Below are 21091 nucleotides of genomic sequence, written 5' to 3'. Positions count from 1 at the left end.
ATTTTTAACAAAATCAACCATAAACATTAATGCCATAGAACTAAATCAAATCAAAGATTTACTAATCTCCAACAATGCTTTAAATGTTGTATGTCAACAATGGCAGATCCAAGAATATTCAACCCACTTTGAATCCTTTAAAGTGAACAGCTGCACGTCACTATTTCATATACTCCATGTAGACCTATTTGATGGACCTCCAATTAATATGTACAATGTTCAGGGAGACAGTTACATTAGACTTAAGAATTTCTTTAGGTAATCAATTAATCGTCATATTATTTAAGCATAGTTGAATAAATAAGTTTCAAATTCAATAAAAAAAGGATAAATTATGAATCGTGAATTTAATGATAAAAACGAAATCAAAAACTATAATTTTTCTATACCAAGAAAAACGACCCTTGTTTTAAAATATACCATACTCCACAGTTAAGTTAACTTTAAAAACGTGCTGGTTTTAAACGCAACTGTTGGTTAAACTATTAACCTGGAATTATTGGTGAGAGCACTATGAAGTTTTAACTCCAATGCATTGACATGATTGTCATGGTAAAATACACAACTTTCAATTTTAAAAAGAATATCATATGTAGTCATCTCACTGCGTCCTAGCAAGAAGTACGGTCGACTTGTTTGTTGTGTGTGTTGTTGTTCAGTCCGCATCGTGCTCTCTTGCCGTGCGGATCTATTTGCTTTTTGCTGAAGGAAGTGTTACTACTACCTAAAGTACAACAAATTTAAACAGCACTTTTCAGTGCTCAACCTGTAAAAATTTTCTACCTTGTTCAACTCTTATTCCTCTTCGATCCTTGTTTGGACCCTACCCGAGGTAATCCTTCTTGGATATCGATTTGGAAAATTCCTCTTCGATCCTTCAGATTCTTATAGTAATCTGCTTGGAAGTCGATTTGGATAAAAAAAAATTACTGCCGCCATGGCGCCTAAACGCAAAAGAAAGGGGCAAACTCTTGACCCCCCTTCTGATGAAATTAATTTGAGTAATCAATTTGATTTGCTCACGGATGATGAGAATGATCCATCATCCAAGAAAAATTCTAGTAAACTTTCCCGGCTTAATGCCAAGAAGGAAAAGATTCCCCCTATTGTGATAACCAAAATACTAACCAAAGTAATTCTAACGGAAATTTTGACTTAGGAAGCATTACTGCCCCTAAAATGGAATTTTTACAGAAATCATTAATTTACATGATTTCTGATATGCTTAAATCTAACTCCATGTTTGATGCTATTCAAACTGGAGTAAAATTTGCAAATAATATTGTCATGACTTTAAAATTCAGTAATGGATTTTAAAGCATTAAATATTGTAAATTGGAATGCTCGATCTCTTAAAGATAATGAAGACGAGCTATTTAACTTTTTGAGAGTTCATAACGTGCATATTGCCGTTATAACTGAAACGTTCCTTAAACCTGACCATAAGGTTAAGAAGGACGCAAATTACTTGATTTATAGAAATGATCGTCTTGATGGACCCTGTGGTGGCGTTGCCATCATTATTCATAGACGAATCAAACATAAAATTCTTTCTTCATTTGAAACCAAAGTTTTTGAAACTTTGGGAGTTTCTGTTGAAAAAAAATTAGGACAACTTACGTTTATAGCTGCCTATTTGCCATTCCAATGCGTAGGCCAGAAAAAGAATTTTCTCAAGGGTAACCTCCAGAAACTTACCCGTCATAGGTCTAAATTCTTCATTATTGGTGATTTTAATGCAAAACACCGCTCATGGAATAATGCTCAAAGCAATTCCAATGGTAATATTCTGTTTGATGATTGTTCTGCAGGTTATTACACTATTCAATATCCAAACAGCCCAACATGCTTTTCTTCTGCAAGAAATCCCTCAACTATTGATTTGGTATTAACTGATTCATGTCAACTTTGTAGCCAATTGGTTACCCATGCTGACTTCGGTTCTGATCACCTTCCAGTAACTTTTGAAATATCTCAAGAAATAATTTGTAATCCCAACAGCTCTACTTTCAATTACCATAGAGCTGATTGGGAGCAGTATCGAACATTTATGGAATATAACTTCGATCCAAACATTCCTTTGCAAACCAAAGATGAAATTAATTATGCTCTTGAATCTCTGACTACTTCTATAGTTGAAGCAAGAGCTGCCTCAGTACCAAAATGCGAGGTTAAATTCGATTCAATTATAATATACGACGATCTTCAGCTCTTGATGCGTCTTAAAAATGTCCGTAGGAGACAATATCAAAGAACACGCGATCCTGCCATGAAGGTTATCTGGCGGGATTTGCAAAAACAAATTAAAAAACGATTCTCTGCCCTGAGGAACAAAACTTTTGAAAATAATATTTCTAAATTAGACCCGAGTTCCAAACCCTTTTGGAAACTCACAAAAATTTTGAAAAAACCTCAAAAGCCTATTCCAGCGCTTAAAGAAGGTGGTATAGAAACTTGCTAAGCAATTCGAGAGTTCCCATAATTTCAGTTTGGGTCTTACTAGTCCTATTGAGAATCAGGATGCTCGGGATTTTCTGAATATTTTCTCTCGGGAAAATATTTTTGATGATTCCTGGGGGACTGATTTGGACGAAGTAAGGTCTATAACTAAAAAGTTTCAAAATATGAAAGCTCCAGGTGATGATGGAATTTTCTATATCCTCATCAAAAAACTCCCAGAGAGTACCTTGTCTTTCTTGGTAAAATTATTTAACAGATGTTTCCATTTGGCATACTTTCCTGATAAATGGAAAAATGCAAAAGTTGTTCCAATTTTGAAGCCGGATAAAAATCCAGCTGAAGCTTCTAGCTACCGCCCAATAAGTTTGCTTTCTTCAATAAGCAAACTTTTGAAAAGATAATTTTGAATAGAATGATGCTTCACATCAATACGAACTCAATTTTTGCAGATGAGCAGTTTGGATTTCGCCATGGGCATTCAACTACTCATCAACTCTTAAGAGTTACCAATTTAATTCGTTCAAACAAATCGGAAGGCCACTCAACTGGAGTTGCTCTTCTAGACATAGAAAAAGCATTCGACAGTGTTTGGCATGAAGGTTTGATTGCTAAATTGAAAAAGTTTAATTTTCCACTTTATATTATGAAATTAGTTCAAAATTATTTAACTGACAGAACTCTGCAGGTAAATTATCAAAATTCCAAATCTGAACGACTACCTGTTAGAGCTGGAGTTCCTCAGGGTAGCATTCTTGGGCCTATATTGTATAACATTTCCACTTCGGACCTCCCTGATTTGCCTCAGGGTTGCCACAAATCTTTGTTCGCTGATGACACAGGCATTTCCGCTAAAGGAAGAAGTCTTCGTGTTATTTGCAGCAGACTGCAGAAAAGTTTAGATATTTTCTCTTCTTATTTACAAAAATGGAAGATTTCTCCCAACGCTTCCAAAACTCAACTTATAATATTTCCACACAAGCCTAGAGCTTCGTTTTTGAAACCTAGTAGTAGTCACATAGTCACTATGAACGGAGTTCCAATTTCCTGGTCAAACCAAGTGAAATATCTTGGATTAATACTTGACCAAAAATTAACTTTTAAAGATCACATTGAGGGCATTCAAGCTAAATGTAACAAATATATTAAATGTTTGTATCCTCTTATAAACAGGAAATCCAAACTTTGCCTGACGAATAAACTTCTAATATTTAAACAAGTTTTTAGACCGGCCATGCTTTACGCTGTGCCAATATGGTCTTGTTGTTGCACTACCAGGAAAAAAAGCACTTCAAATGATTCAGAATAAAGTTCTGAAAATGATTTTGAAGTTGCCTCCCTGGTTCAGTACTACCGAAGTACATAGAATTTCGAATGTTGAGACTTTAGAACAAATGTCCAACAAAATAATTAATAATTTCAGGCAAAAATCGTTGTAATACTCAATTGCAACGATTAATTCCCTTTATACTTAGATAAGATTTAGTTTTAGTTATTTAGTTTTAAGCTATCAATTGTTATACTGACATGCAGGTTTAAAAAACCTGTTTCAAATACTGAATTGCCAAGACATGAACAATGTAAAAACACTTAGATATATATCATAACAATTAAGGCTGGTACGTTACTGCAGTAACTGGAGCACCTAGGTTAAAATGAAATGTAATTTATTTTGAATTTGGAACAAATAAAGAGTTTAAAAAAAAAAAAAACGGTCGACTTGTTTCGCGCTCCGTTGTTTTGGAAGTTTTCTCGGTATTCGCTTGATATAAATTATCAGTTTTTTTTCTCACTAAGTGACTCCTGGCGTAGTTCCCGGTAAATTGATCGAACAGTGAGTTTTTTTAGTAGAAAGTGTCATTTTCGGAACGATTAATCCGTGCTATTGGTAATTCGCAAACCAATTTGGGCATCATCGTTGCGTGGTCACGCATACGCGCTTACGCATACCCGCTCACGTATCATCATCATCGAGTGTGAGCACTCGTTTCTACATCTACATCGTTCATCAATCATCGTGCGCCTGTGTGCCGCTGAGTGCCGCGCCTCGATCAAGTACACCACAGCGAAGGTCATCCACGCTGCGCGACGCTTCCCAGCCATCTGTGTAAACGCCTACACATATATCGCTCGGTGGTAGTAGTATAGAATATTATCAGATAAGTTTTTGTTTATTTTTGTTTCTTTTCCTCCCCCATTAGTTAAATTTTCATTTTGTATTTCTGTGTTTGTAGTGTTTTCTGTGTATTGTGTCTGTGCGTTCAATGGGAGAGTGTTTTGCGCTCCCACTAGTTGAACAAAATGGATGTTTTGTCAGAAGACGACATGGATGACCACTCATGTCAGAAAAATGATGATGTCATCCATGGTTCGTCGTCTCAGTCTGTCAATGGGCAGGCGGGCTTACCCGAATGACTCGACTGGCCCATGGGTTGTCTATTTTCAGCCCAAAAACAAACCCTTGAATGTTGTTCAGATATCTGATGATCTGACAAAGCGATTCTCTGCCGTGACCGAAATAACGAAGGTTAGGAACAACAAACTTCGTGTGACCGTCGCTAACCTGAAACAGGCCAATGAAATTGCTGTTTCCCAGTTTTTCACACTGGAATATAGGGTGTACATTCCAGCTTCTGATGTGGAGATCGAAGGCGTGGTCACTGAGGCGAGCCTGAACCCCGAGATACTGGAGAAGCAAGCAGTTGGCCGATTCAAGAACCCCTTGCTTCCTCCGGTAAAGATACTGGCCGTTCATAGAATGAAGTCAGTATCGCTCAGCGAGGGTAAAAAGAGTTTTACCCCCACAGACTCGTTTCGGGTGACCTTTTCTGGATCTGCCCTTCCTCAATACATCGAGCTGGGAAAACTTCGTCTTCCTGTGCGGTTGTTTGTACCTCGGGTCATGAACTCCCAGAATTGCAAGCGGTTTGGACATACGGCCTCCCACTGCGGCAACAAGGCACGCTGCTCCACATGCGGGGAGAAGCATGAGGATGGCGCCTGCGCAGCTACTGCACCAAAATGCGTGTACTGCAACGGAACTCCTCCTCATGCTCTCTCGTCGTGCCCGGCGTACAAACAGCTCGGGGACAAAATGAAACGCTCCCTTAAGGAACGTTCCAGGCGGTCTTTTGCAGAAATGCTTAAGACAGCCACGCCATCGACCACTGACAAAAATCCCTTTTCTCTTTTGTCAGATGACGAGACTGACTCTGACTTGGCTGAGGAGGGAACTTCTTTCAGTTTTCCGGAAGGTGCTGCACGGAAACGAAAGCGCATCCGTTCGCGGATTGTTGCAAATAAAGAACCCCAAATCAGCTTGCCCAAATCAAGGACTGGTGGAAAAAAGGAGACTTCTACTCCTCCTGGATTCCGCAGAACTGACTATACCCAGGATTTTCCACCTCTTCCGGGGACATCCAAAACCCCTGATGCCCCAATTTTAAGAACAGAAACCCCTTCTTCATCTGGGCTGTTCTCATTTGATGACATTGTGGACGGTATTCTCAAATACCTCAACATTTCTGATCCTCTGAAAAGCATTGTCCTCACATTGCTTCCCACTGTGGAATCCTTCTTGAAGCAATTGACTTCAAAATGGCCCCTTCTTGCAGCTATCATCTCCTTCGATGGATAATTTTCCAAACGAGGTCGGGGATTTGATCACTGTTCTACAGTGGAATTGTCGAAGTCTTATTCCGAAATTATATTCGTTCAAGTATTTAGTCCATAACAATAATTGCGATGCATTTGCCCTCTTCAGAAATTGATCTCCCTTTTTATGATTTTAACATTATTCGATTGGATCGTGAGGATTCACGTGGAGGAGGGGTACTTTTGGGGATCAAAAAGTGCTATTCCTTCTATAGAGTGAATCTTCCCGAATTCCCTGGTATTGAAGTTGTCGCATGTCAGGCTACCATTAAAGGTAAGAGCCTTTGTATTGCTTCTGTATATATTGCTCCTAGAGTCTCTGTTAATCGCAAACAACTTTTCGACATATGTGCGGTACTTCCCGCTCCATGGTTGATCATGGGAGATTTTATCTCCCACGGTACAGGCTGGGGGGAGCTGTACGATGATAACCGTTCTACTTTGATTTATGATCTCTGCGACAACTTCAACATGACAATACTTAACAATGGAGAAGTAACACGTTTGGCTGGTAGCAGATTCGACCTCACCTTTTGCTCCAATTCACTATCGTTGGATTGCACTTGGCATGGAATCCAGGATCCGCATGGTAGTGATCATCTGCCGATCAAAATTTCGATTGCCAGTGGGTTCAACTCGTCAGAATCCGTTAACGTCGCGTATGATCTAACCCGTAACATCGATTGGACTAAGTTATCCGTGATAGACGATCCAGTATCGTCAGTGGAAGAGCTTTCGCCGTTGGAGGAATATAATTTCCTCTCTAATCTCATCGTCGACAGCGCACTTCAAGCTCAAACACGACCGGTGCCGCGATCGTCAATCCGTAAGAAAACACCATCGCTCTGGTGGAATCAACAATGCACGGAGGTTTACCGTAAAAAGTCCGACGCGTTTAAACTTTTTCGGAAACGCGGAACACGCGAGCATTTCAACGCATACACATCTCTTCAACGCGAACTCAAGAGCCTCATCAAGGCCAAAAAACGGGGTTACTGGCGGCAGTTTGTAGACGGATTGTCGCGCGAAACGTCTATGAATACGCTTTGGAGTACGCCGCGAAGAATGCGTAACCGGTCTACTAACAACGAAAGCGAGGAATGCTTGGATCAATGGATTCTTAAATTCGCGCGAAAAGTGTGTCCGGATTCCGTGCCGTCGCAGTTGATTCCTCGCGAAACCGCGAATTCGGTAGACGAAATCAGTCAGCCTTTTTCAATGGTCGAACTTTCACTCGCTCTCCTTTCGTGTGGCAATTCTGCCCCGGGATCTGATAGAATCAAGTTCAACTTGCTGAAAAACCTCCCAGACGTCGCTAAGAGGCGCATGTTGAACTTGTACAATCAGTTCTTGGAGCTCAATATTGTTCCCGACGATTGGAGACGAGTGAGGGTGATAGCCATTAAAAAGCCTGATAAACCCGCGTCGAATCACAATTCGTATCGGCCCATCGCGATGCTGTCGTGCATTCGGAAATTGATGGAGAAAATGATCCTTTTTCGCCTCGACAAATGGGTTGAGACGAACCACCTTCTTTCAGATACTCAATTTGGTTTCCGTAGGGGTAAGGGAACGAACGACTGTCTCGCGTTGCTTTCCTCGGAAATTCAGTTGGCTTTTGCTAAGAAAGAGCAAATGGCTTCTGTGTTCTTGGATATCAAGGGGGCTTTTGATTCAGTATCCATTGAAGTTCTTTCAGAGAAACTCCACGCTTGTGGATTGCCTCCATTAATGAATATTTTTTTGTACAATTTGCTGTCAGAAAAACATATGAGCTTTTCTCATGGAAACTCTACAGCTATTTGATTTAGCTACATGGGTCTCCCCAAGGCTCATGCTTAAGCCCCCTTTTGTACAATTTCTACGTTAGAGAAATTGACAATTGTCTTAGTGACAATTGCACGTTGAGACAACTTGCAGATGATGGCGTAGTGTCTATCACAGGGCCAAAAGAGGTTGACCTGCAAGGACCCTTACAGGATACCTTGGACAATTTGTCTACTTGGGCTATTCAGCTAGGTATCGAATTCTCCACGGAGAAAACTGAGTTGGTCGTTTTTTTCTAGGAAGCATAGCCCAGCACAACCGAAGCTTCAACTTTTGGGTAAACCGATCACTCATTCCATGTCTTTCAAATATCTCGGGGTCTGGTTCGATTCCAAATGCACCTGGAGATCCCACATTGAGTATCTGAGACGAAAATGCCAACTAAGGATAAATTTCCTTCGATCAATTACCGGAATGTGGTGGGGAGCCCATCCACAAGATCTTCTGACGTTGTACCGGACAACGATTTTATCGGTTTTAGAGTACGGTAGTTTTTGCTTCCAGTCGGCAGCTAAAACGCACATCATCAAGCTGGAACCGATCCAGTATCGTTGTCTTCGTATCGCGTTAGGATGCATGCACTCGACTCATACTATGAGTCTCCAAGTGCTGGCAGGCATGCTGCCACTATCCGTCCGTTTTTCAGAGTTATCTCTGAGGCTCCTCACCCGTTTGTAAGTAACGGCTAGCTCAGGGTTACTCTTAATCCTGGGTCGGCTTCCCACGTACTTCAGGCAGACTCTTGGGGAACAAAGCGGACAACCAACCAAACCAATCACGACTAGAAGAGGACTCGCATGCAAACCTAAGGCTCTAGTATTAAAGAATAAACGTCACAAATTTATTTTAACATTTTATTTAGGACATATGAGAGGTGAGAGAAGGAAGGAATTTTAGGGAGAGGGTATCGGTGCGGCCGTTCAGCTGCTGGTGGGGCTCTTCACATGCTTGAAGTGCGAGAGAGAGTGTGTTTCTGCTGACATACCTGATCCGGCTTGCTTGTTGGAGGGGTGCTCACGAAAGGGGGGGGGGGAACACATCGGTTCCAAGCACTGGCAAGCGGGGGCGGACCCGCCGGTCCTCACCAGGCTGGTAACCTCCTTGGCGTCCGTTCCTCCGCTCCACGACCGTGTGTAGTCACCGAAATGGCGAAGGGGACTCGGCTGACTACCTGTACCTGGGGTTGAATCCGAACGGATGCCAGAACGGATCTATTCCAGGAAAATAAGGCTTGCTTGACCTTAATCCAGGGTCCTGTAGCCCGTCCGTCGATGGTGAGGTTCTTCGAGGTTGGAGTTCCCACGTGGTCCACTCAATGGAACGTCAACGGTCCGACTAAGGGGAACGTTGATCTCGACTTCTCCGGTCGATCTGCTTTCCGTCTGGTAGATACGGTTCCGCCACGGTCCAGATAGTCCCACGTGGTCTTTTCGGCCAGGCACAGCTCCGGGCTTCACTGGCTCCTCCCACAGGTTGCTTCGGCCGACAGAGGGCTACACTGGCACTTCCCGCGTGGCAAAACTTCAGCCCAATCTGGGATTGGCACTACTCTTCCGGCTCCACGAACCTGGCTCAGCCGTCACGACCCGTTGGCCTTTTTCCGGACACTTCCACCTCAATCGACTCCGCACACCACCCGAACGTTTGGGTTTTTTTTCTTTTGGTTTCTATTTTTCCACTGAACAAACTTGTCCAAAAAGCGTCTCGTTCGTTTGATCGTCCCGTACTTTCTGCCGACCTCTGCTTTTCCTAGGCCATATCTCCTTCTTTCTCTCGTTTCACTCTCTCCCTCTTTCTCTCTCACTTTCTCGTTGACAGGCGGAAATAGACAAACGTTCCGATTTCGCCCGTTGGAGATGTCAACTGTGCTTTGCGTTTGCGCACGGTGGGTTGATTAGCAGTGTTTTTTTTTTATTTAAAATTTAGTGCGGACTTTGCCGTCTTTTGTTTTAATTTACAGGAAGCACAAAGGACAAATGACGCAAGCGCTGTTTATGCTTGTCCAATGGCTTTATTTTTGTACTTAATGCTTATGACTACATACATGCAAAGTCTTACAAATAATTATATACATTTGCTGGTCAACTAATTAACTGGGTTTAAATATTTATGTTAAACATAAATTAACAAACAAAACAAGATAAACTGGCAAAAGGAATATAATACTAAACACAGAAACTTAACTAACCGATGAGCCTACCTTAAAGTTTTGAATTTATAACTAAACTAGCTACCTACAGTTAAATATCATATTCGCAAAAACTGTACATCGCCAATCGACTTCAAAGCCATTGTTGGCGGTGATTGACCGGTAACACGTTGCGAAGTAATGAACCCACTGGTGATCGAAAACTTTGAGAAGCTTCTGGAGCTAAATCCTCAAACATGTTTTATAACTTTGTACTACCTATATTTAACACAGGATGTCAGCCCTTCAAGAAATATTCCCAATCGTGTAGTCTTCTCCGATTTCGGCAATTCAGTGAATTTTGATTTATCTATGACGCAGGAAATCCGCGGAATTTCAGAGCATCATCGTCCTATGATTGCTCCGTCATTATACGCTGCAAAGTTTGGCCATGTTGATTCTGCAAGAACGTTTTTCACAGATGGATCTCTAATAGAGGAGTCCGCTGGTTTTGGTGTATTTAATGAATTTCATAGCGCCTCTCGAAATCTTGAAGCTCCTTGTTCTGTGTATGTGGCTGAACTGGCAGCAATTCACTACACTTTGGAAACTATTGCTTCACTTCTTCCACACCACTACTTTATTTTTACGGATAGTCTCAGTTCTGTCGAGGCTATCCGTTCCATTAGGCCGGTAAAGCACTTCTCGTATTTTCTCTTGAAAATACGAGAACTGCTTAGTGCTTTATCCGTGCGCTCTTTCATCATCACCTTCGCGTGGGTCCCTTCTCATTGCTCAATTTTGGGCAATGATAAGGCGGATTCACTTGCGAAGGTGGGCGCTATGGAAGGCGACATTTATGATCGACAAATCGCCTATAGGGAATTTTTCTCTATTTATCGTCAGCAGTCGCTCGTTAGCTGGCAACATCAATGGAGTGAAGGGAGCTTGGGACGATGGCTACATTCAATTATCCCTAAGGTGTCGAAGTTTGCATGGTTCAAAGGGTTGGACTTGGGTCGAGACTTCATACGCGTGATGTCTCGTCTCATGTCCAATCACTATTGTTTGAACGCTCACTTGTTCCGTGTGGGATTGGGAGACAGCAATCTCTGTGAATGTGGACAAGGTTACCAGGACGCTGATCACATCCTTTGATCTTGTGCGGAGTATCGTGGAGTCAGATCACATTTTTATGATTCCCTTCGGGCTCGAGGTAGACAACCTAATGTTCCAGTTCGGGATATTTTGGCTAGACGCGATCTGGAGTTTATGAAACTCATATATGTTTACTTTAAGGATATTAACCTTAGATTATAAGTTTGATTAACCTTGTGTTTAGTTTGTATTTTGTACGTGTGGGGGGTTTTTTTTCAATGTTTGTTTTCAAGATGAATAGAAATAATTTCATGCTTTAGAATTAATTAAATAGTTGTATCGTAAACCACATTTCAAACCTCCTTCTTCCCTTTTCTCATCCAAAAATTATAAATCTCCACTAACCTCGAGACAACCGCGAGTACTCGGTCCAGTTCCTTTAACTTTAAATTTAAGACAGTAATAATGTACAACGCAATGGATAACTCGGCTCTGTAAAGTATATTCGATTGAGCCTGTACAAATAAAGTAATTATAAAAAAAATCATATGTAGGCTGCACAAATTTAGTGGTGTTATGTATTTGAAACAACCCTTCAATATAGTATTATCAACTGCGGAACTGCTCTCAGTGTAGTTCATCTCCGGAGAAAGGAGAGGCCTCAGAGTGAGTAACCTCTAAATGCATGGTATATTAACATTTTGTAAATAACTTTGATTGCTGGCGCTTCAACTTATATGGAAAAAATAAAAATATATAACATAGAGAAACAGAAGAACAACAGAGCTCAGCTGGCATGGGTCCAATAGGGGATCCATCCAGCTGAGATGTCCCGTCGGCCGAAAGAAATTCCTGCTATACCAAGTGGTAGATTTTGGCTTCTTTTAAGAAGGTTACTAGTGCTGCCTAGGCCAGAGTATCATTCCCGAGCAGATTCCTGATGCTGGAAGTTAGGCAGAGCGACTCCCGAATATTTTGGAACTCCGGGAAGTTGCAAAGGATGTGTTCGACGGTGTAGGGTACCGCGCAGATGATGCAGCTTCTGCGGAACGGCAGGCCACCATAGTTATAGTAGAGTTTGGTGTGCCCGGTCCGAAGCCGCGAAATCACGCGTTGATCCCTCAGTTTGTCCAGTTCGCTCCATGCTTCAGTTGACCCTTTGACTTTGCGGATGAAGGCAGTTCTGTTCCGGAACCACTCGGCCTCTCATGCCGCTCGAATGGTCCGCATGATCGACCGTCTGACGTCCTGTAGGGGTACCTTGCCAGTGAGTCTGGGACCCGATGTCCCGGCTCCGGCAAGGTGATCAGTAGACTCGTTACCTGGCACTCCAGAGTGTCCGAAAATCCATGTGTACACGGCTCCATGGGTGTTTCGGTGCTTCCGAGGTGATCGGTTGAACGACGCTGTGTGAGTCGGTTAAGATAAGCATCGGTTTGTTGACTGGCGTCGTAGCGGCATGGAAGATCACTGCAGCCTCGACCGAGAAAACCAAGCACTGTGGAGGAAGACCAATTTTTCTCTCCATGCCAATGGACTTTGGGCACTGGGGGGACGTTGATGTCGGCGGCCGTGCGGAGGACTCTGTTCCCCTCGTCAAGGAGAAGGATCCTATTGTTTCCGGAGGTCTTGGCGAGGCGGCGGCTTTTGTGGCAATATTTGCGTTTTAAGCAGAATCGGAAAGGAAGAAGACCCGCTTCGATGCATGCGGCGTCTACTGGAGTGGATGGCAGGAGACCAGATATGATGCGGATGTAGCTGTTGTAGACCGGTGCTAGAGTTCTAACCTTCAGAAGGGAAGTAAGGCCATTGGTCCCGGCCCATATATGTTGAATGGGTGCGATATCCTACGCAATGGGTGCGATATCCTGCACATTCGATTGCCGTCAATCGATGGCAATCGATGTCTGTCGGTGATTGGCACTAGATTGCGGAACAGAGACCGACGTTAAATAAAGGAAAAGAAGAAGAGCTTTCAGATAGGCATCTTCTGACCATGCATGTCTTGCCTTGTCAAAGTCCAGTTCTTCTTCAGCCGCCATAGGAGTCGACCATGGGAAGTGAGTGCTTATCATTTCTTCCAATGCATGCAATGTTTTAGGAGAGTCAGCAGTAAATGTCCCATCTTCTTTTTTGAGGCTACCAAGACCATTCGAATGGTCTTTTGAAAGAGTTTTATGCATCATCGCAGCTGTTGGAGCGCTATTGATGTCTTCACATACCCGTCTCCAGTCCTTCCGTTTGGCTCGCCTCAATTCTCTGTTGTATTCAGTTAGAGCCTTTTTGTATTGGTCCCAATTTGAAGTAGCCTTTGCTCTATTGAACAGCCGTCTGTATATCTTCCTCAATTTAGCCAGCTTCTCGTTCCACCAAGGAACATCCCTACTGTATTAGTTGTTGGATAGGGAAGCTAGCATGATATGATGAGATCATTTTATTGATGACCGCATCGGACGCACTTTCTAGTTGCATGCGCGTCCTAATCTGTGCGTCATTAATCGAATTGTTATTCAATAAATGGAAACGATAGAGGTCCCAGTTAGTTTTTCTTGGGTTTCTATAGTTTTCTGAAATTACTGGTCCGGCTTTATAATCAAACCTGATGTTTGTGGTCTGATAACGATTCTTCATCAGAAACATGTCAGTCCACAATCTTTTCTGTTAAAAGGTCACTGTAGATCGTGAGATCGAGAACCTTTTGTTGAATAACGTTGATAAATGTTGGAGAATTTCCTCTATTACATATGTCAATATCGCTAGACGATATGTAATTCAGGAGATCCTCATCTCAAATACATACTTTGCAACCTCCTCTTCTAACTTACAAGTAAATCATGTAATCAAATGAGTTATGAGTTCACAATTCAGAAAAACTTTTTTCATGCCAAATGAGCCAAAGCAACCTTTGCATAACTAAAATGCATTATTTCATAGCTAACAAACCTAACGGAAAGCATTTCCGAAGGCAGGCCGAAAAAAAATTCAAATGGAGCACGTTCACAGAATCCACACCACGTGCTCGGCATTCTCTGATGCGAGAACCAACAGCTCTCCGCTGAGAGTTGACTGCGCTTGCATTTTCTCGTACACCTTTCCTCTCTCAAAGTGACCACCCAGTTCGGAGATATTCGCCTAATTCGCGGAAAACATAAACAACATTCAATCGCAAAACGAGAGAGTGAGCATTTTTATTCTCCGCTTTTCTTACAGCGGTACCGAGCTGTTTTTGGCTACACGCGCTTCTGCATCCTTTGAAGGTGCTGCTGAGCAAACTTTCCTACCAGTTGCGTTTGAGCCGTGACCGCGAGCGAACGTGTTTTCCGTATTTGCATTCGAAAGGTGTGTCCGTTATGCTTCAACTCGGTTACTGGAGTGCAAGCAATTCGTCCGGAGTGCAGTGTGGAGTGGAAGTAGTTTTTCCAGCTGATGGCTGGGAACGGAAAACTAAAGGAAATTAATACCTTCAGTGTGAGCTAGTGACTGTGTGAGTGTGCCGCAGGAGATTTTCCTTTCTCAAGTGACATTGAAAATTTTCACCGAGTGCGGAAACCGGGCTTTCTGCGTTGTCTCGGTTGGCGAATTGGCACTTGGTGAAGTCGGTTTCAATTTACGATAATTGTGCCGGATAGCAATTTAGTGAGGTTTCTGCTCGAATTTGAAAAAATAAAACCTAGTGACCAGATTCCGAAAGGAAGAGACGGGAAAAATTCCGAGACATCTACTGTGCGTACACAGGTCGTCCAATCGCCGAGGACAGCTGCGAAAAGAGGGACAGTGCAAAAAGAAAAAAAAACGTGGATAACGTATTGTGGGGCAGAGAAGCCGGAGAGACAAAATTAAATCGTGGGTGGATTCACACGCGTTATCCGAAATTGCTTGGTTTCGGGTAGCGGTGGGTGGGGGCGAATGTTTCTTTTCGTTGCTATTATTGTAGTTTTCGTCTCATCGCCGACGACGGCGACGATGTTGATTGTGTTTTGGTGGTTTTATTTTGGTCCCTTCGGGGCATTTGAGACGGATTTGGGGGTTGTGTCACTGTGAGCTTAGTTAAGAGATCGAAAGTGCAATCTTTGGTTTTGGATCTTGTTCAATTCAAATAACATTTTTGTTTGAATTTGAACAGAGAAAAACGAGAATAACAAGGAATACCTTTTAAAGTTGATTAGCAGACATGAACCTTAGCTTTGGGCACAACAGTGATGCATGATATTACTATCCAAAGTCGCATCCGTTTGTAAATTAAAATTAAAATCAGTTCCTGCATACGTTAGCAAATAAACAATAAATACTGACTTTGCATAAGATGCTAATTCAAATCTAATCTTGTCACCATTAACACTAAGTAATCGGATAGAAAGCTAATCAATTTGATTTCTTTGTTTATAATTCATTCTCGGTCTGGGAACGATTATTGTCACTATCAACAAGGCGCATAATGTAGTGTGCAATAAGTGTACGCCTTCGATCTCTAGAACTCGTCAGAGAGTTAGGTAACACTTACACTGTAATGGACTACTTAGAGGTGTTCTCCACGTTTAATACGGCGGTTAATCTTTATATGAACGAACGAAATCAACCCTTGTTTGTGTACTATTCGGAGCGAAAAACACTGCCTTTAAGTTTCATGTTTCACTTATAGTACGTTCAGACTACAGAGTTATAACATGTTATAACTCTGTAGTCTGAACAAGGCAATAGTAAATTCAGTTTTCATTCAATTTTGGGATCGTGTTTTCGATAATGTAGCAACCCTTGAACTTTGAAACCACGGTGAAGAGCTGTCATGTCCTGTTATTATTCTGTAGTTATTCCACGTGGACAGTTTTTGAGAGGTGTGGACTGTGGCCATATGTTAACCCCCCCCCCCCTCACCTCCCTCCTAAACTATCACCGGGTTCAAATCACAATTCAAGACCAACAATTGAAAAGTGGCTGCATCAATTTTTGGTCCCAAATGAATTAGAGCGTTTTATAAATTGAATAGGCTGGGTAGTAATGATTAATTTAATTAGTAATATTTTTGATATTTGTATCCATTGCTGAACCGGAGGTAATAATTTGAAAAGATATGTATCTTACAAATACAATAAACAAACAATAAAAGGCCTCAGCTCCATTATGTAAACAAACCTTGTAAGGCCATTTGGTCGTGAACTGAAGTCCGCCAACGCAAACCAACAAAATGATTAGGTAGGGGCAATCCTTCTCTACCCGATTGTATTTTAGGTTTGCGAGAGTTTAAAAAAAAAATCCCTAAACATCTGGAAAATCCGTAGAGTTCTATGGTTGGTCCGTAGATCCGTAGAAAATCTAAAAATCCGTAGATCTACGGATAAATCTGTAGAACTGACCACACTGCTTACAAAAGGTTTGTTTACAAAATGAAGTTGAGGCCTTTTCAATTGTTGGTCGTGAATTGATTTAAAATGTATAGAGGGCGCTAAAAATATCTAAAATAAAACACTAAGGTGTCAGCTAGCACAAACAAATAACTATCAAGCTTGAACTAGCAAATGCTTTTCTTATATACATATTTAGTTTTGAAATTGCATGCTTGCTTTATTAAAATTGCAAATGCAAATTCTCAATTCTGTGGTGAAGATGATCATACAGGTTTTTATGCAATGCAATTTAGAAATAGTTAAAAACACGCCTAAATGTAGGCAATTTTACATCAGTTTTTCACCAGTGTTGTCATGGCAAATTTAGCCCTGGTTACTTACTGATTTGAGATGAGGCATAAAAGTTGATTTTCTTGGGCCATTTGTGAAAAAGTTATTTTGCTTTCAAGAAATCCTTAACAAATTCATCAGTGGCGTAGCGTGTCCTGGTGACACCCGGGGCGGATTTTTTGGGTGTCACCCCAAAACTGATGCAAAATTTGACTTTTTCGCTCCACAATACTTAAACGATTCCAAATCGGATCCTGACTAACCTCTCAAAATTGAACCCATTTGGGGAGAAACTGAGATGGCACAAACCATTTGAAGTTTGTATGGGAATTACTATGGTAAAACCAAGATTTTTGTTCATGTCTTTCTAATAATTCACCATATCGGTCTGCTTCCAAAGCATTCAACTTTTCTTGTAGGAAATTTTTCCAGCTACAACTTTGCTCAAGACCACTGTTTGATTAAATGCAAGGATCGAAAGTTATCAATGGTTCAATGCGCTGATGTCTTATGATCATGCTCAATCAACTGCTCAGCAGGCAACATTGGTGTTTCTGGGGTGTTGAATAGGACACACAAATCATGGCTACTATGTCACACTGAAAAATACAGTGTTACCTACAGAGCAGCTGCTTGATCATGTCATAATTTTACCAATCTCCTAAATAATTAATAACTTTTTCCTGTCTCGTTTTACATAGAAACGATCTTCAGCAAAGTTGTAGCTGAGATTTTCTATAAGAATGGCTATCGAACTGTTTCGCAGCTCAATATGGAAAAACACTAGAAGGCGATGAACAAAAAGTTGAGATTTCCCATAGTAATTTACATGTAAACTTCAAATGGCTTGTGCGAAGTCTGTTTCTAACCAAATGAGTTGTAACTTTGGGAGCCTCATCAGGACCCGATTTGAAACCATTTAAGCACTGTGGAGCGAAAAGGTCAAATTTTGCATCAGTCTAATGCACATGAGTACTTACCATAAATTACTGTTTCCTTAATAAAACATAAATAAAACATCTAGTTTACCAAGCCAAAAACATCATTATAGTATTCAAAAAACAAGAATTCAGCAAATTGTGACACGTGGTGTAGCAAACTGTAGTTGATTACACTCTTCACCAAATGTATTCAAAATTTTTAAATGAGTTGACCCGCAACCTTTTGAAACTGCTGTTTTACGGATATGTACCGTATGCGTGATAATTTTTGCACCATCGTACAAATAACGTTCCCGTTTCACATGTGCATACAATGCCTTGGTTTTCTTTGCATGCACTTAACCTATTGGCAAATCAAAGTTGGCACTCGTGGAGAATAGATGAACTATGAAGGTGATGATGGTTTCAAAATTTTACACGGTGAGGTATACGAATTCAATCTTAAAATGCCTTTATTTTGCAAATGGAGCATTTTATTTAAATCTGGTTGATGCTACGTTAGTATAAAACTTAAGGACTACTCAATAGATAATTAATATAGAAAAAATAATTTCTTTCAGATTTGTATGTGTAGACATCGATTTAAGCTTTTCTACAACTGTAGCAGCAACCAGATTTTAATAAAATGCTCCATTTGCAAAATAAAAGCATTTTGAGATTGCTCTCGTATACCTCCCAGGGGAAAATTTTGAAACCAACATCACTCTCATAGTTCTTCTATTATCCACGAGTGCCAACTGTGATTTGCCAATAGCTCATACCGTAGTGATGTCAATTATACAAGGTCTGACCCAACCGGCTTATTGGTATTAGTGAAATGTGGAAATGTTTAGTGGTGTTCGTATTTCATCGCAATGTTTATCTTTTTACACAAAACAGCTGTTTTCTGTGACGACACGTCTGCCATTCGCAGTATGGAATGTTGTGCTGCCGTGACATCGTCATTCGCTTGTTCAGCAATGTTTACAACATTTTTGCTTCTAACACCAGCAAGCTGCCTGTTGTTCCAGACCTTGTATGATTGACATAGATACCGTAGTAGGCTGTCTATAAAAGAAAATGATTTACTTAGTTTGACAGTTGCACCATGACGAAGTGGCAGCGTATTCGTGATTTGTCCCACGCGCAAATATCGCAAAAAGACATTTCACCGTCAAAAGGGTTTTAGATCGAGAAAAGAAAGGACAACTATCCGCGAAGGTGGCCACAGGTCGTCCGAGGTCAGCTCGGGTTCCGAGGGTTACCGCTGCTATTAAAAGGAAGATTTGGGTGAATCCAGTGCGTTCAATAAGGAAAATGGCAAAGGAACACGGGATCAGTGACTTTACGGAACGGAAGATCGTAAAGGAAGATTGAGGGGCGAAGTCGAGGGCACGGAAAAAAACTCACATGATTACCAACCGCATCCGGGAGCTATGAGTCGAACGATTCAAGAAAATCTTGAACTTCCTTAAGCGAAAAAATCCGGTAATCCTGTTCACCGGCGAGAGCATGTTTACCGCCGATCCCGTATCAAATTCCAGAACCGACCGGTATATTAGGTATATCTTCCAGTAAAAGACGTGGCCGACGTGTATCTGACCAAGCATCCTGCTAGCGTTATGGTGTTTGGATTGGTGGCTTCCGATGGCAAAAAAAATGGACCCGGTATTCATTCCAGAAGGCGACAAGGTCTACATTGGGATTTTAAGTAAGTATGTTCTTCCGTGGATCAAAGAACAGTACGGTCCGAAGCCAAATGTTGTATTTCAACAAGATGGGGCTCCGTGCCACACCTCTGGGTGAAGGATATGTGGCCGCCATCAAGCCACGATCTTAATCCGCTGGATTATTCAATATGGCGCGTCATAAAGGCCAAGGCCTGTTCTAAACGCCACCCGAGTACAGCAAGCCTCAGACAAACAATGACCCGTACCTGGAGAGAATTGGATCCAGACTACATTATTAGAACCTGCCGTGCATTCCGGAAGCGTGTCGAGGCCGTATTTGCAGCAAATGGAAACTCGATCGATGATTAACGTAGTTTAAGACTCTGAGAAACATCCCCCCTTTGAATAAATAAAAAAACTCGAAAACGAAATAATTGAGAATTTTTTAAATTTGACATTGCTCAATGGTGCAAACATTATCACGCATACGGTATATGATCAGGTATATGGTATTATTTATTATCTTGGGTGTCACCCCTCTAAGGGTGGCACCCGGGGCGGACCGCACTCCCCGCCCCCGGCAAGCAACGCCACTGAAATTCATAAGGTTTTGAAATGGCTTTTATGAAGAAAACTTGTAGACTGAATTGTATTTATCTAAAGCTATTTTGCTTGATCCTAACCCGTTCAGATTTATGGCAGCATTTATGGTGGCAATGTTGCCTACAAAATGTTAAACTTCAAAGTTTGTTTATCTTTCGATAGGTGCGCTGTGCGATTCAGCGGTCTTCCAGGCGATTCTCTCTCGATGGCTTGGAAGCAGTTACTCAGAAAGTGTTCACAACATTTCGCATTTCGTACAGCTGTAACCTCGATCATTCCCGAAAAGATCCCCTTCTTCCGGATGGTTCTGGAAGTGCACCATCAAACGATGCAGGAATGTACGGTGGAATGATTTTTTTCCAAGTGATGACCCTTTTACCGAATAAAATCGTAGCTATGGATCGGAAACCAACTAGTGTCCGCTAACTGACAGTTTCAGTGGTTTGCTGTCGGTACTGACGCAAGTTATTTCGATCTTCATCTATTCGCAAGGTCTGGAGAAGGCTGGTCTGTTTTCAAGCTGTTTTGAGGATGTTTTATGAATTTGAGGACCACGCTCACTTCACTCTTCTTCACCAGATGCTCAGTCGTTGATGGAACCCGTTCCGCCGGACGTGCTGTTTCTTCTAAAGAACTAAATTTTACTGAAATCGACTTCTCTTCGGTCGTTAGCATCGCTTTAAATTTTCCTCCAACTTCGTTTATCCTTCGAGATATCCTTGTCATAAATTTGGTTTTTATTCACTATGAGGATCAACAATATATCCCTTTTACTCTCATTTAAAACCTAATGGTTTTATGATCGATAATAATAGAACAGGTTTATAGAGTATTTTATCAAGACATTAATAAAAAATTGCTAATGAAGTTTATGATTGATTTATAAAACAGTTTTATGGTGGGATTGGAAACTACTTTAAATTTAATTTTAAAACAAGACAGTTTTTAACCTTTCGCCAGACTGTAAAAGGTTTTTAAAACAGCGACAAGGTGAACTACTAAGCAGGAACGTTTTACACTGTGAAATGCTGTATTTAAACTAAATGGATTATTCATTGCCAT

At 41.4% G+C, this 21091-nt stretch overlaps 1 protein-coding gene across 3 annotated transcripts in view; it reads left to right on the top strand.

Moving 5' to 3' along the window:
* Positions 1–14458: 14458 nt before the first annotated feature.
* LOC135707574 (uncharacterized) overlaps positions 14459–21091 on the top strand; it is a 220157-nt gene continuing 213524 nt past the window's right edge. Inside the window, exon 1 of one of the 3 annotated variants that reach the window (XM_065229445.1) lies at positions 14459–14503. The gene's annotated coding sequence lies outside the window, so the exon portion shown is untranslated. Of the gene's footprint in view, positions 14649–14703; positions 15008–21091 lie in introns of those variants that run through there. The other 2 variants (XM_065229446.1, XM_065229447.1) reach the window with 2 other exon arrangements.

This window comes from Ochlerotatus camptorhynchus, unplaced genomic scaffold (assembly GCF_037179485.1).
Source record: "Ochlerotatus camptorhynchus isolate MF236.1 unplaced genomic scaffold, CSIRO-AGI_Acam_v1.1 ptg000314l, whole genome shotgun sequence".
NCBI classification, from domain to species: Eukaryota; Metazoa; Arthropoda; class Insecta; order Diptera; family Culicidae; genus Ochlerotatus; species Ochlerotatus camptorhynchus.
Note: the sequence above shows the minus strand (reverse complement) of the source record. Positions and strands in the feature narration are given on the sequence as shown.